General features: G+C 36.3%; 1 protein-coding gene and 2 pseudogenes across 6 annotated transcripts in view; 1 reads left to right on the forward strand and 2 right to left on the reverse strand.

Moving 5' to 3' along the window:
* The window catches only part of AFG1L (AFG1 like ATPase), a 263443-nt gene that overhangs the window by 66273 nt on the left and 179738 nt on the right, over positions 1-17432 (reverse strand). The window lies entirely within an intron of this gene.
* On the forward strand, positions 7415-8219 carry LOC120363223 (large ribosomal subunit protein uL30 pseudogene; annotated as a pseudogene).
* On the reverse strand, positions 12695-12819 carry LOC120363535 (U2 spliceosomal RNA; annotated as a pseudogene).

Raw genomic sequence — 17432 nt, forward strand, 5'->3', positions numbered from 1 at the left:
CCATAACAAAATATCACAGACTAGGTGGCTTAAACAACAGATTTTTTTTTTTTTCTCACAGTTCTGGAGGCTATAGGCCAAGATCAAGGTGCTGCCAGGATCAATTTCTGGTGAGGGCTCTCTTTCTGGTTTGCAGATGGTCACCTTCTCACTACGTTTTCACATGCCTTTCTTTCCTTTGTGTGCATGCACTCCTGGGGTCTCTGACTCTTCTTATGAGAATACCATTCCTATTGGATTATGGCCCTAACCTTATGACTTCAGTTAATCTCAGGTATCTCCTTAAAGGCTCTATCTCCAAATATAGTTACATTGGGGTGAGGCCTTCAACCTATGAATTTTGGGGGATACAATTCAGTCTATAACAATGGGCATTTGTGCAGTTTACAATTGGGGAAGTATCCAAGTGTAAGTGAATAGTGCTACTGTGAACATTCTAGTAAATGCCTTTTGGTAAACTCATATATACATGTCTGTTGGGCATTTGGCTAGAATTGCTACTCATGGGGTATACCTATGTTCAGTTTAGGAGATGCTGCCAGTTTTCCAAAGTGGTTGCAGCAATTTATATTCCCACCAGCGATATTCAAAAAATTCCATCTTCTCCACCTCCTTGCCAATACTTGGCATTTTTCATCTCTTCCATTTTAGTGATTATGGTAGATAAATTATAAATGACTTCGATGTGAGTTGCCTCAAATTTATGTTTTAACAAGGATGGGGCATAAAAACATAAATATAATTTAATTAACAAAAGACTTAATCCATAGTATAGTGACTCATGCCTATAGTCCCAACTACTTGGGAGTCTGAGGCAAGAGAACCACTTGAGCCCAGGAGTTTGAGGCCAGCCTGGGCAATATAGTGATGCTCATCTTTTAAAAAGTTTAATTAAATTAAAAATAAACTATTTAAGAATTAAAAATAAACAAAACAGTTAATCTAGAAACATGTGCTCAATAAAATGTCATGATATACATAAAATTTTTAAATCCATGCTTCAAGATATCTTGATTTTTTTAAAGGAAGAAATTTTAAAAGCACAACTTTATTGTAAAAACTTTAGCAGCAGCAGCAGCAATGACTCTATGTCTCCAGGGCCCTCTTGTTAGTTCTGTAGTGAAACCATTTAAAAAGATAGTAACATTACCTTACACTAAAAATCTCTACTCAGAAACAAGCCATGCTTATGAAGCTCTAAAGAAGGACCAGAATCATCCCGTTTTTAAAAACCCTAGTATTTGGGACATAAGACCTAAGGTCAACAGCAAGCCTATATGAAAAACAAATGTACCAAAAATATGCAAGGATATATATTATATAAAAATACAAACAGCGATTAAAATTAAACTTAAATTGTGAACATAATTGAAAGATTTTCCAGCCTAACCAGTAAAATTTGAGGAAGTAGAGACATCTGGTAGGCAACAGTAGTTGTATGGAAAGGCCACAGCATGAAGACAGCACTGAATTTAACATGATTTTTTTTTCAATGTAAATAAGGAGCTAAATTCAGAGTTTTCTTCTGGGGCTATAAGAACTTAACGTCATAGAGCATAGAAGAAAATATCCTGTTCAGCTTTGTATAGCTCCATTTTCACCGCAAAGAACAGTATCTTGAGGAATAGTGACCTGGGTAGCATCAAAGTGATAGGAGGAAATAAATTAGGTTCGGTTGCTATAAATCATCTCCCCTTTCTTCTCCTAAGGAGAGACAGACACTGAGTAAGGATAAAGAATTTAAGTGACTTCCTTTAATTCCTGTGAAACAGCTTGATTTGGAGTAATTGCCCCATCAGTGGGATGCTACTATAAAGCAGGCCTTTGTGCAAATAATGCAAAAAAGAAAATCTACCCACAGATAATCAAAAGTTGATCACAGTAAAGAAATTCAAGTCATTTCTGATAAAGAAGCAGAGTCACTCTTTTCAAGTGCTGGGGTTTTTTTTTTGTTTGTTTGTTTGTTTGTTTGTTTTTTTCCCAGGGGAGGGGGTTGGGAGATAGGGCTGAGAAGCAAAACTCAACAGAAGATGGGCTCTTTTTTCTTTTGTTGTGCAATGCCCTGATAAACCCCATCTATTTCATTGCTTCTGTCACCTTTTGTTAAACTCAGAAACTGCAGCAGAGGGGCAGGTTTCTGTTTTCTGTTGAGCAGTACCACTGTGTCTTTAAGTCAGAAAAACCCTGGAATCGACTACTGTTCAGTTGCCAGGAAATTTGGCATCAACTCCTACAGGAATCCTCTGAGTACAGTACCCTGGATGAAAAGCCTGAGTGCTTTGGGAGTATGAGAATCATGATTTATTTTTCCATATTAAATTAGTAAACAGAGAGGAAAGTAATCAAGTCATTTCCATTTTGAGAAAATTTATACAGCTAAAATCGGGCATTCAACGTAAAACTTAGACTCAAAGAAACAGAACATGTCAAAAAAGACCTTATTATTGCTGGATCATTTGAAATTCTCAACAAAAATTCCAAAACACTTGGGGTTTCTGGAAGAGGGTCACGCATGAATTTAAATGGAAATTAATTTCTTCAAGAACCTCCTACTTCATTAGGATTGACTCAAGGGAACAAAATGCTACCCACACTTTGCTTCTTTATCCCTTTTCAAAAATCAACAGCTTGTTAAGGTATCAACAAGTAGAAAAGGGTTGGCTTTCCTTAGTCCCTCTCTCTCCATGTTCTCTATTCCAGAGAGCCAAAGTTGATTCGACGCAGAAATTTCCCCTTCCTCTTAGAGTTCTTTGCCAAACTTCCCTGGCAGTGAGCCTTCTCACTCTACTGATTGCCTGTGCATTCATGCTGTACAGCTCTTTGTCCTCATACCAAACATAATCTGGGGCTGGAGGCAGGTCTAAAATTAAGTTGGTTTATACTTGCCTTAATATAAAACAGACTTGGTTGCATTTCAAATCCTGTAGGTTTGTTTTACATAACGAAATCAGTTGTTAGAGTGGATTTTGTCTGAGTATTTATCTTCTCAATCACTCTAAGGCTTAACTGACTGTTAAGAGATCCCTTTCAGTCTCTAAATTTCCCACCCTTCTCAATCACCTGGAGAGTAACTTACCTGATTCCATTAATCTTGACCTGTACATTATGCAGAAAGTGGTATCTGGCACCTTTAGCTCTCCAATTCCAGACCTTTACCCCCTCTTCTCAGCCACAAACTCCTATATAAAATTTCTATCAAATCTATATATTGTATTTTTCCCCAAATAACTCAGTGGAATAACATCTAGAATTGCAACTTGGTAGACATAAAAATACTCCTTTTTAAAATGGAATTTCAGAAAGGCTGTAATGATTGAGGATTAAAAAAAAGATGGAGAAGAAATTGGAAAGTAAAAAGCTCTAACTGCTCTTCAGGAGAAAAAGATGGTCATACCCACCTGGGAAAGAGAGACCACAGGCCAGGGATTTTTTTCTTTTTTCTTTTTTTTTTTTTTGAGACAGAGTCTCACTCTGTCACCCAGGCTGGAGTGCAGTGGCGTGATCTTGGCTCATTTTAACCTCCACCTTGCAGGTTCAGGAGATTCTCCTGCCTCCACCTTCTGAGTAACTGAGATTGCAGGCATGCACCACCATACTGGCTAATTTTTGTATTTGTAGCAGAGATGGGATTTCACCATGTTGGCCACGCTGTCTTAAACACATGACTTCAAGTGATCCACTGGCCTCAGCCTCCCAAACTGCTGGGATTACAGGTGTGAGCCACACACCTGGCCATGGCCAGGGAATTTTAATAGCTAAAAATATAGCAAATAACTAAAGACCTAGGGGTTTTGCCAGGTCAGCTTTTCCTATGCAGCAGATTGATCTTCAGTTATAAATGTTATCTATTTGGAGATGAAATAACAAGGCAATGAAAATTCTAAGGAAATCTAAAAACCCTCTTCTGTATTTTTATAGGTATAAGAATACATATTATCTACTAATATACATGTTATACACACACACACACACACACACACACACACACAATATTATTTACACATTACTAGATTACTATGGCCATACAATAGGATATTTTATCAATGTGTTTAGCTGGATACAGTGAGGCAGCTATATTCTGGTTCTCCTTCTGGAAAACAAACACTGTTCAATAAAGGTACAGGAAATAAAAGGCATGCTAAACTGACTGGTGAACCTGATACTGAAATCTATACTAGATGGACTTCTTTTGTTGCTGTACCACTTTGTAGGTGCTAGTTCAAATAGTGAAATTAATTTCTAATTCAATAGTCTTTGAGTTAATGCAAGATTAATAAAGATTTAGATGGAAATCTAACTTAAATCAAATGTACAATTTTGTGATTTGGGGGTGGCTTGTTTGTTTTCTGAGACAAGGTCTCACTCTATCCCCCAGGCTACAGTGCAGTGGTACAATCCCAGCTCACAGCATCCTTGACCTCCTGGGTTCAAGCAATTCTCCCACCTCAGCCTCTCAAGCATCTGGGACCACAGGCACACATCACCAAGCCTAGTTAGACTTTTTCACCTTTGTAGACATGAGGTCTCTACATGTTTGCCCAGGTTGGTCTCAAATTCCTGGGCTCAAGCAATCCACCCATCTCAGCCTCTCAAAGAGCTGGAAGTATAGGCACGAGCCACTGTACCCAGACTTTTGTGATTTTTACTAGACATAAAATTTTTTTGAAAACAGTCTACTTGGGCTGGGCTTGCCGTGGCTCACACCCATAATCCCAGCACTTTGGGAGACTGAGGCAGGTGGATTCCTTGAGGCCAAGAATTTGAGGCTGGCCTGGGCAATAAGGTAAAAACCCATCTCTGCCAAAACAAAAACAAAAATTAGCCAGGCATGGTGGCATATGCCTGTAAGTCCCAGCTACGCAGGTTGAGGTGGGAAAATGGCTTGGGTCTAGGAGGCAGAGGCTGCAATGAGCTGAGATGGCACCACTGCACTCCAGCCTGGGGTACCGCTGAGCCAGACCCTATCTCGAAAACAAACAAAAAACAACAACAACAAAACAGCCTACTGCATCGTCCTATAAAATACAAAACAAAAAGTTGTTTGTTGTTTATAATATACAGCTATAAGTGTGTAACATTCATAAAATATCAATAGGAGTTCTTATGACAAACGTACTACTGTCCATCTACTTTTGAGAGCCAGCTATATTTCCCCACCACAGAGCCCTTTCCCCTCTCAGGTGTTTTTGAACCCAGAATCATTACCATTACGAATCATCTACTTATCAAAAACATATAGCAGCATACAATGCTTCAATTTGAATTTGAGACATTTCAGTTACAATACTTTGTACTTCTCATAGAAATAAATAGTTCTTCACTAAGAAAATAACAAAAATACAATGAAAAAATTGAGAAAAATTAAAATATTATGCCAAAAAAGTCAGATTTAGCCCCAGCTACATGAGAGTCTGAGACAGGAGGATTTCTTGAGCACAAAAGTTTGAGACTAGCCTTGGCAACATAGTGAGAATTTGTCTCAGAAAAATTAAAAAATAGAAAACATTTGATGTAAAAGAAAGCAGTAAAGGAAGAATACAGGAGGGGAAATGAACAGGAAACATAAAGAAAACAAAAAGTAAAAAGTAAATGTAAATTTAATTCCATCAATAATATTCTAATTTGCAAGTGAATGAAACAATTTAATCAAAAGGCAGAGACTGTCAGACTGGATAAAAAAGACCCAACAATATGCTGTCCACACAAGACAGACTTTAGATTCAGATAATCTTAAAAAAAAGATATATCATGCAAACAGCAAGCGATATTAATATCAGACAAAATGGTTTTTTTGAAAAATGTAATTAGAGGTTAAAAGGGACATTATATAATCATAAAAGAGTCATTCTATCAGGAAGATATAACAATTAAGAACATACATGCACCTAATAACAGAACCGAAAATACAGGAAGCTAAATCTGACATAATTAAAGAAAGAAATAGACAATGCAACAACAATAATTGAAGAATTCAATATCAAACTTTCAATAATCAATAGAATGACTTGGGAAAAGATCAACAGGTAACATAAGATTTGAACTACACTACACACAAACTAGACCTAACAGACATCTATATAAACTACCCAACAACAGCAGAATACACATTATTCTTAAGTGTACATGGAACGTTTGTGTGTAGTTTGATATTGAATTCTTCAATTATTGTTGTTGCATTTTTTTCTGTTCTCTATTTCATTAATTTCTGCTAATCTGTATTTCTCTATCCTTTCACTTGTCTTTATCTTCTTTGTTCATAGTCTTATGGTAGGAAATTAGATTGCTGGTTTGATAGTTTTCTTATTTTTTAATGTAGTCATTTATGTTTATAACGTTCCCTGAAGGACTGCTTTTTACTTTTTGTTTTCTTATGTTTCCTGTTCATTTCCCCTCCTGTATTCTTCCTTTACTGCTTTCTTTTACATCAAATGTTTTCTGGTTTTTTTATATTTCTGAGACAAATTCTCATTATGTTGCCAAGGCTAGTCTCAAACTTTTGTGCTCAAGAAATCCTCCTGTCTCAGACTCTCATGTAGCTAGGGCTAAACCTGACTTTTTTGGTATAACATTTTAATTTTTCTCAATAAATTTTTCATTGTATTTTTGTTATTTTCTTAGTGAAGAACTATTTATTTCTATGAGAAGTACAAAGTATTGTAACTGAAATGTCTCAAATTCAAATTGAAGCATTGTATGTTGCTATACGTTTTTGATAAGTAGATGATTCGTAACGGTAATGTTTCTGGGTTCAAAAGCACCTGAGAGGGAAAAGGGCTCTGTGGTGGTTCTTTGAAAAGGTCAGTAAAAATTGCAATCGGATCACCTCCTAAAATTAAAAAAAAAAATGAAAAAAAATGAAAAGGTCAATAAAATTAACAATACTTTAGCTAAATGGAAAGAACACTTAAGTGGATATGGAGAAGACTAGAAATAAGTAAATAAAAGGAACAAAAAGGAAAGAACACTAAAATTACTTACTAAAATTGGGAATGAAAGAGAGGACATGACTACAAACCTTATATAAATAAAAAGGATTATAAGGGAATACTCTGAATAGCTGTATACCAATGAATTAGATAACCTAGAGGAAATGAACAAATTCCTAGAAAGTTACAAACTACTAAAACTAACTGAAGAAGAAAAAGAAAATGTAAATAGAAGATGAGGGAACACTTCCAAACTCATTGCATGAGGTCAGTATGATCCTGATAGCAAAACCAGACAAAAGTATCACCAGAAACAAAAACTGATGACCAATGTCTCTTATGAATATAAACATAAAAATCTTCATCAAAATATTAGCAAGCTAAATCCAACAATATATAAAAATAATAATATTCCATGGCCAAGAAGTATGTATCCCTGAAATGCAAGATTGATAGAAAATCTGAAAATTACTGGGACTTCCTCTTTTTCCGGCTGGAACCATGGAGGGTGTAGAAGAGAAGAAGAAGAAGGTTCCTGCTGTGCCGGAAACCCTTAAGAAAAAGCGAAGGAATTTCGCAGAGCTGAAGATCAAGCGCCTGAGAAACAAGTTTACCCAAAAGATGCTTCGAAAGGCAAGGAGGAAGCTTATCTATGAAAAGCGAAGCATTATCACAAGGAATATAGGCAGATGTTCGAATGGCAAGGATGACAAGGAAAGCTGGCAACTTCTATGTACCTGCAGAACCCAAACTGGCGTTTGTCATCAGGATCAGAGGTATCAATGGTGTGAGCCCAAAGGTCCTAAAGGTGTTGCAGCTTCTTCGCCTTCCTCAAATCTTCAATGGAACCTTTGTGAAGCTCAACAAGGCTTCAATTAACATGCTGAGGATTGTAGAGCCATATATTGCATGGGGGTACCCAAATCTGAAGTCAGTAAATGAACTAATCTACAAACGTGGTTATGGCAAAATCAAAAAGAAGCGAATTGCTTTGACAGATAATGCTCTGATTGCTCGATCTCTTGGAAAATACGGCATCATCTGCATGGAGGATTTGATTCATGAGATCTATATTGTTGGAAAACGCTTCAAAGAAGCAAATAACTTCCTGTGGCCCTTTAAATTATCTTCTCCACGGGGCGGAATGAAGAAAAAGACCACCCATTTTGTAGAAGGTGGAGATGCAGGCAACAGGGAGGATCAGATCAACAGGCTTATTAGAAGAATGAACTAAGGTGTCTCCCATGATTATTTTTCTAAGCTGGTCAGTTAATAAACAGTACCTGCTCTCAATTGAAAAAAAAAAAAAAAAAAGAAAATCTGAAAATTACTAATGAAATACAGTGTATCAATAAAATAATGGACAAAAAAACCCCACATGATCTTCTCAAAATAGATGACACGGAAAATGTATTTGACAAAATACGACACTCCTTCATAATAAAAAACACTCAACAAACTACAAATAGAAGCAAATGTCCTTTACCTAATAAAAAGCACCATTTAAAAGCCCAGAGATGGGTGGCTATGGTGGCTCATGCCTGTAATCTCAGCACTTTGGGAGGCTCAGGTGAGAGGATTGCTTGAGGCCAGGAGTTCAAGGCCAGGCGACATAGTAAAATCCCATCCTAACAAGAAAAATTTTATTTTAAATTAGCCAGGGATGGTATACACTCCTGTAGTCCTAGCTACTTGGGAGGCTGACATGGGAGGACTCATTAAGCCCAGGAGTTTGAGGATGCAGGGAGCCATGATTGCACCACTGCACTCCAGCCTGGGTGACAGAGTGAGACTCTGTCTCAACAAACAAACAAACAAACAAACAAAACCAATACAAATGTATTTTTAAAGGAAAGGCTAAACATAAAATTATTGGCCAGGCAAGGTGGCTCATGCCTGTAATCCAACAACTTAGGAGGCTGAGGCAGAAGGATCAGTTGAGGCCAGGAGTTTGAGACCAGCCTGAGCAACACAGTGAGATCCTATCACTACAAAAAATTAAAATGAGCCAGGCATGGTGGTACATGCCTTTAGTTCCAGCTATTTGGGAGGTTGAGGGAGGAGGATCCCTTGAGCTCAAGAGTTTGAGGCTACAGTGAGCTATCATCATGCCACTGTACTCTACCTCAGGTGACCTTGTATCTAAGAAAAAATTTTAAAAAACAATTACCACACAACCTAGCAATTCAACTTCTAGGTATACACAAGAGAAATTAAAATATAAATCCACACAAAACCCGTATATGAATGTTCATAGCAGTATTATTCACAATAGCCAAAAAGCAGAAACAACCCTATGTCCACTGACCGATGGGTAGATAAATAAAAGGTATTTATCTATATAATAAAATATTATTTAGCAATTAAAAAGAATATAGTGCTGATACATGCTGCAATTCGGATAAACCTTGAAAACATTATGTGAAGTGAAATAAGGCAATGATCAAGGACCTCATTTTGTATGATTCCATTTATATTAAATATCATTACAGGCAAATCTATAGAGACTAAAAGTAGATTAGTGGTTGCCTGACCAATGAGGGCTTGCGGGTAGCAGACAGAGGATGAACATTGTAGAGGATGAGAGCTAAAGCACACAGGGTTTTTTTCTGGGGTAAAAATGTGTTCTAAAATTGATTGTGGTAATGTTTACGTGATTCTGCAAACATATGAAAAATCGTTTAATTACATACTTTTTTAAGTAGTCACCATCATTGAATGAATTGTACACTTTTAAATAGATAAATTGTATGGCATGTGAATTGCATCTTGATAAAGCTATAGAAACAAATCTTAAAAATAAGTATAATATTCTATCACACCTAACAAAGTTAACAGTAATTCCTCAGTGTCGTGAAACATCCAGTAGTGTTTGTATTTTTTATTGTCCTGTAGTTTTTTTTGTTTGTTTTGTCTTTGTTTTCGTTATCATAGTTTGTGTGATTCAGGATCCACATAAGGCCCACACATTGTAATTGATATGTTTCTATGTCTCTGTCTCTTTAAAGTTTCCCTATCCATCTCTCTCTCTTTTTCTTATGTATTTATTGAAGAAGCAATTGATTTATGTCATTTAAAAAATCTACAGTCTACATTTTGATGAATGTATTCCTGTGATGTTGTTGAACATATTCCATTGCCCCTATATTTCCAGTAAATGGATAAAATTCAGGTTTCATTTTATAGCAATTATTATCAAATTTATGATCATTAACTAGATCCATTAAATTATGAGGGTTTTATAAAATGGTGGATATTCTAATTTTACTCAAATTCTCTCAACATTTTTTCAATTGCAACCTAGAAAACTTCCATAAAGAGAAGCTTCCCCTCATCAACTATTTTGTTATACTAAGAATCTGTTATTTTAAAGCAGGTAGAAAAAACACTTGATTCTTTCCTTTTATTTACCAATTGTTCAGAATAATGGTTTAGACACTTCCACTCTGGCCATGATGGAATAACAGGGCCCAGGGTTACATATCTTCCTTAAACAACTAGAAACAATCTAAAATATATGAAACAATGGTTTGCAGACATTGCATAACAAAAAGCACAGTACAGTGATCCCCAGGGAAGGGAAACAAATTAGTTGAGCCTCAACTTACCACCTCGTGCGTTTCCAGACTTCAGGAGTAGGAACACAAACAGCTCAGCATTTGGGAAGTTGAGAAAATGGAATTCAGCATTTAGGGAGGCCAGTGCAGCTAGAATTTGCAAGATATAATACTGGAAATTAAGATATAGAGACAGAGGTCCAGCGATCTGCAGAGGGCTCCCTGAGTCTTTAGCTGAATACTAATTTGTGTATGCATAAGAAGCAACTACTTGAAATGGGAAGGTGGGAGAGGCCCACTGAAATCACAAAGCATACCCCTGGAGTTCATAAATGTTCAAGAGTAGTCCATGTTCCCTCTAGTCAGAGTAAAAAGTCCTGCTAAAACATAGGGTATCAGATGGAATTCTCAGAAGAGTATTGCTTCAGGAATAATTAGCCCTAAATAAACGCACTCTGGTCCCACTTTACAAAGCCTAGCCTCAAGAGGATAAAATTGTTTCCAAATAACTTAACTGTGTCCCAGAACAAAGTCCTAAAATACTTAAAAGAATACAAAATACTCTAGTACCCAACAATATAAAATTCACAATATCTGAAATCCAATTAAAAAAAAAAAACAAGCATGAAAAGAAGCAGGAAAATGCAACTAATAAAAAGGATAAAAACTGATCAATAGAAACAGACCCAGAGATGACATAGATGATAGAATTAGTAGACAAAGACATTAAAACTTTGATGATAAATATGCTGCATAGGCTCAATAAGGTAGAGGAAGGCATGAGTATAAGAACAAACAAAGAAGATATGAAAAAGAAACCTCCATGGCACAGTGGTATGTGTCTGTAGTCCCAGCTATTTGAGAGGCTAAGGTGGAAGAATCTCTTGACTCCATAAGTTCAAGACCAGCCTAGCAAGACCTTGCCTTTTAAATAGGAAAAAAAAAAAAAAAAGGAAAGAAACCCAAGTTTAGCTTCTAAAAAGGACAAACGCCACCTCTAAAATGGACAAATACACTGGATTATAATTCATAGCACATAAGATGTTGCAAAATAAATAACCCGAAGTGAAACACGGGAAGAAAAAAGAATGAAAAAAGTGAACAGAGCATCAGTGAGTTGCAGGATAATATAAAGAGGTCTAATATAAGTGTAACTGGAGTCCCAGAATTTGAAGAGAAGGAGAAGGGATGGTGAGAAATTGTAAAGAAATAAGAGAAAATTCTCCAAATTAAATGAAAACTATGAACCCACACATCCAAGAAGCGTAACCAAATCCAGGCAAAAGAAACATGATGAAAACCATACCAATGCACATCATAATAAAACTGTTTAAAACCAAGATAAAAATAAAATTATAGAGGCAGCCAGTGACAAGACTTATGGCCTTATGTAGAGAAGGACAAAGAATGCCAGTAGATTTCTCATGAGAAACAATGCAAGCCAGAAGAGAAGAAAGCAACATCACTAAAGTACTAAAAGAGAAAAAATGAAGGGGGGAAGAAAAAAAGAGAGGAAGGAAGGGAAAAAAAGGGAAAGTAAGAATGAAAGCCAACCAGCCTGTCAACCTAGAATTCTCTAGCCGGCAAAAATCTTTCAAAAATAAAAGCAAAACAAAAACTTTGATATGAGAAAATTCATCACCAGTAGACCATTACTATAAGAAATGCTAAACAGAGTCCTTTAGGGAAAAGAGAAATTATAGCAGGTGGAAATTTCAATCTATATGGCAGAATGAAGAGTACAAGAAATAATAAATATGTATGTAAAAAAGACCTTTTTCTTATTTAAAAAATCTCTTTAAAGGATTATTGAATGTTTAATCAAAAGCAATGACAATGTATTACAGAGTTTATAACCTAAAAAAAAAATGCATATAATATTATATAATAAAATATACAATTACATAATAAAACAATATAGCAAAAAAAGACAATAAAAGTACAAAGGCCAGGATAGTAAAAATGGAAGTATACTGTAGGTTTTTACATTATACATCAAGTGGTATAATATCACTTGAAGGCAAACTATGATAAGTTAGAGGTGCTTATGCTAAGCCCTAATGCTTTTTATTAAAAGAAAAACATCAAGGAGGTATAGCTGATAAGAGATAAAATGGAATCTTAAAAAAAAAATAACTAATATGAAGTCAGTAAAAGAGGGAAACTGGAAAAAAGAACAGATGGGACAACAGAAATCAAACAGCAAACAACATGGACTGACTTTAAAAACATTACGCTAAGTGAAAGAAGCCACACACAAAAGACCACGTTTTACACTATGAAACTGGTAAGAACAGGTACTACACTTGATCTTAACCAAAAGGCTGAGAAGCAATATACATTGTAAATACAAAGGCACATTACTTAACAATGGTGATATGTTTTAAGAGTGTTGTTAGGTGATTTTGTCATCATGCAGACATGGTAGAATATACTTATACAAACCTAGATGGCATAGCCTGCTACATACTTGTGCTATATGGTACAGTCTAATACTCCTAGACTATAAACCTATACAGCATTTTACTGTACTGAATATTATAAGCAACTATAATACAATGGCAAGTATTTGTGTATCTAAACATAGAAAAGATACAATTAAAATATAGTATTTTAATCTTATGGGACCACTATCATATCTGTGATATGGTCTATCATTGGCCAAAATATTACTATGCAGCGTATTGTTATATTATATATTATGTGATTCCATTTATATGAGATACATAAAATAGGCAAAGTCCATAGAGACAGAAGGTAGATTGCCAGAGGGTAGTGGGATGAGAAGTATGAGGGTGGTGACTACTAATAATTATGGGTTTCTTTCTGGGGTGATGAAAATGTTCTGAAATTAGACAGTGGTGATGGTAGTATTACTCTGAATATACTAACAAACCACTGAGTTATAGACTTTAAAAGGATGAATTCTATCTCAATAATTTTTTTCTAAAAAGTACAAAAAAAAAAACCAAGTAGCAAGACAGTATATTTAAACCTAGCCATATCAATAATCACTTTAAGTGTAAATGGTTTAAATAACTCCAATTTTAAAAAAAGATTGTCAGATTGCATAAAAAATAAATACCCCAATACAAGTTTCCAACAAGAAACTCATTTTAATATAAAGACACAGATAGGCTGAAAGTAAAATGATGAGAAAAGATAGATTATGCAAACACTAATTTTAAAAAAGTTGAAGTGGCTACATTAATATTAAGCATAGTGTATTTCAGAGCAAGGAATATTACCAGGAATAATGAGGTTCATTTCATAATGATGAAGAGGTCAATTCATCAAGAGAACATATCAATCCTAAACATTTATATACCTAATAATAGAGCTTCGAAATATGTGAAGCAAAACCAGACAGAACTGTAAGAGGAAACAGAAAAATCCATAATTATACTTGGAAATTTCACCATCTCTTTCTCAATAATTAATAGAAAAAGTAGGTAAAAAATCAGTAAGTATATAGGGGACTTAAATAACCCTGTCAACCAACTTGACCCAATGGCATGTGAAGTACACGCTACCAACAATAGCAGAATACATAATAAAGTGCATGAGAAACTTGTTCCAAGAACATCGTATTTCGGGCCATAAAACAAGCCTGAATAAACTCAAAAGGATTCAAATCATACAACATAAGTTCTGTAGTTAAATTTGGGAATCATTAACAGAAAGATGTATAGAAAAATCACTAAACATTTGGAAACTAAATAACACACTTTTAATAACTCATGGGCAAAAAGATCACGAGAGAAAACATGATATAATAAAATGTGTGAGATGCAGCTAAAGTAGAACTTAGAGAAAAATTTATACTTTTAAAATGCTTATATAAGAGCAGAAAGGTTTAAAATGAAGGACTTAAACTTCTACCTTAAAAAAATAGAAAAAGAAGAGCAAATTAAATCCCAACTAAGCAGAAGAAAGGAAATAATAAAAGTTCAGAAATTAAGGATATAGAAAACAGAAAGTATTTAATAATAGAGAAAATCAACACAACAAAGGCAGTTTCTTTGGGAAGATCAACAGACTTAAAACGGCAGTAAGCATGATCAGAAAAAAAACAAAGCACGCTATCTTTTTAAACATCTTTTGATTATGAAAAATTTTACACATAAACACATGAAGAGAATAGTACTATTAAAACCCCAATGTAAAAATCACCTACTCAATACATGGCATGGTCAATCTTGTTTCCTCTATACTTCCCCTCAATTCCCCTACACTGGCTTATTTTGAAGCAAATACTAGACGTTGTATTATTTCATTTGTAAATATTTTCACTTATGATTACTACTTTTTTTTTTTTTTTTTGAGACAGAGTTCCACTCTTGTTACCCAGGCTGGAGTGCAATGGCGTGATCTCGGCTCACTGCAACCTCCGCCTCCTGGGTTCAGGCAATTCTCCTGCCTCAGCCTCCTGAGTAGCTGGGATTACAGGCACGCGCCACCATGCCCAACTACTTTTTTTGTATTTTTAGTAGAGACAGGGTTTCACCACATTGACCAGGATGGTCTCGATCTGTTGACCTCGTGATCCACCTGTCTCGGCCTCCCAAAGTGCTGGGATTACAGGTGTGAGCCACCGTGCCCGGCCCTATGATTACTTCTTAAGTAGAAAAACATAAATGTTCTTCCGTGCCATGATGCTAAGAAGAAGTAAAACATCTGTAAACATCAAAAATATCCCAAATGTCTTCATCCCTTCCCCAGACTGAAGAATTAGCCAGACAACACTCAGAACCCCAAGAAAGTAGACAGTTTCTTCGATTGCCAGAGACATAAATTCTGTCTCTTGCTCTCTGAGGAACAGACTTCAGGGCTGGGCATGGTGGCTCACTCCTGTAATACCAGCCCTTTGGGAGGCCAAGGCAGGGAGATTGCTTGAAGCTAGGAGTTTGAAACCAGCCTGGCCAACATGGTGAAACCCCAGCTCTACTAAAAATACAAAAATTAGCTGGGCATGGTGGTGCGTGCCTGTAATCCCAGCTACTCGGGAGGCTGAGGCACGAGAATCGCTTGAACATGGGAGGTGGAGGTTGCAGTGAGGTGAGATCGAGTCACAGCACACCAGCCTGGGCAACAGTAAGACTCTGTCTCAATTAAAAAAAAAAAAAAAAACAGACTTCAGGAAGGCCTAGAGACTAGTGCTGCTGAAGGATGGGAAACTGATCTTTGATTCACACTGACAATAAACATTCAGTTATGGCTTAGGAATTGCACCTGGTAATTGTACCTGGCTAGCAGGCAGGCATATAGCCAGAGTCTCCACAACAATCAAGACTTAACAGGAGTGTGTAAACACACCCACCCAAGAATGACAAAGGTGATCTAATGGAACCCGTATCTTGATCAGGTGCTATCTTTGTCACCTAATGGGCTCTCAAAGGCCAGAAAATCTTACAGCTTCTACTGGGAATATGCTCTATCATCTTGTGTTCTGTTTAAGTGTCTCCATGTGGATACATTTCTGCAACCGTGACTGCTAAATAGATTTTATATTCTTAAACTGTGTGGTATTTTTCCATCAATACCATCACTATTCCATCGTGACACATGCAAACGAGTATGAGAAGCAGGAATAATACGAATATAGTGGAGTCTAAAAGGCACATGAGAGAATTTAAGGAACTGGAGGAGGGGTAGAGCTGGCTCATATTTGGCATAAGACCATAAAAATGTTGTAGAGGAGAGAGAAATTATTTCAATGGGGTGTGCATACTACCTGCTACATGACTCTGGACAGTCTGGTACAAGGTATTGAAACAAATTACAGCCTAAAAGGAAGGGAGCCAGACTTAACCATTTTCAAGTGGCTTCCACTGGTGAATGTTTCAGAGGTTCTTCAGTGGGCATTGAAATGGGAAATGACTCGGCTAGCTGTCTAACTTGTAAGAAAAACTGAGACTGAAACTACAGAAACAAAAAGACCAATAAATAAATATATAAATAAGCATAACTCCCCAATGTATGAGACAGACTTGTAATGGTAATGACAGGTGATGGAGAGAAGGTCCCAAGCTGTCCTAGACACTCCACTAATCCAGAAGGTGGCAACCTTAGAGACAGAAGAGGGTCTCAGCCAAAGTTTAGGTCTGGGAAGATGTGACAATCAAGCTAAGAAATGTTTTTCATTTTCATTAATCTGATTCTCTCAGTTGAGGGCAGAGGAGTGTTTGTAAGTAATATCACAGACAAGAAACATGAAGTTTTCAATTATGGGGAAGTACGTTTTAACAAATAGAAGCTTCAGTCTTAGTTTTCACAGACATTTCTTCTGAAACAGAACTACAACTTTGAAGCCGTGTGTCTTTTCGTGAGCTAATTCTTACTGTTTTAAAAAATGGTGTTCAAAGTTATATTCTCCAAAACGATTTTCTATTTGAAATAGATGTTTCCCAAGTGGAAAACTAAGAGTACTTGAGACATAAAACTTCCACTAGTAAAAGTATTTAAGAAAAAACTTTTTTTTCTGGAAATCTCTTCAAAAGATGGATGAATACATTACATCAGCCAAATACAAATATGTGAATATTTGGGCAGTGTCTAAAAAGCCACAAATTATATTTTCACCATTTTCAGAATGATCCATAATCCCCATATACATGAAATTGAAACGGTCTTTAGACAATTTCAGTTTTAAACAACTGAACAATGTGCTTCAGAAGTAGTTTTGTTGAAGTGGTAGATGACTTTAGCGGACAGAAGCCAGCTGCAACAAAGAGAGGAAGCCTGGTTCATTAAGGTCTAACGTCTGGTAAATGCCCCCAGTTGGGAGAGACAGCCCCTCCATGGGTCTCTCCTTCACATCTTGCTGAATATGCCAAGAAGGCGACGCCCTAGGCATTTCTCAAAGTTGCGTGTGTAGTGAGCCACTTTGAAAAATGAGACGATGTCTCCCTTGAGACAAAAAGACGACTTCCGCCGGGCGCGGTGGCTC

Source organism: Saimiri boliviensis, chromosome 4, assembly GCF_048565385.1.
Source record: "Saimiri boliviensis isolate mSaiBol1 chromosome 4, mSaiBol1.pri, whole genome shotgun sequence".
NCBI lineage: Eukaryota > Metazoa > Chordata > Mammalia > Primates > Cebidae > Saimiri > Saimiri boliviensis.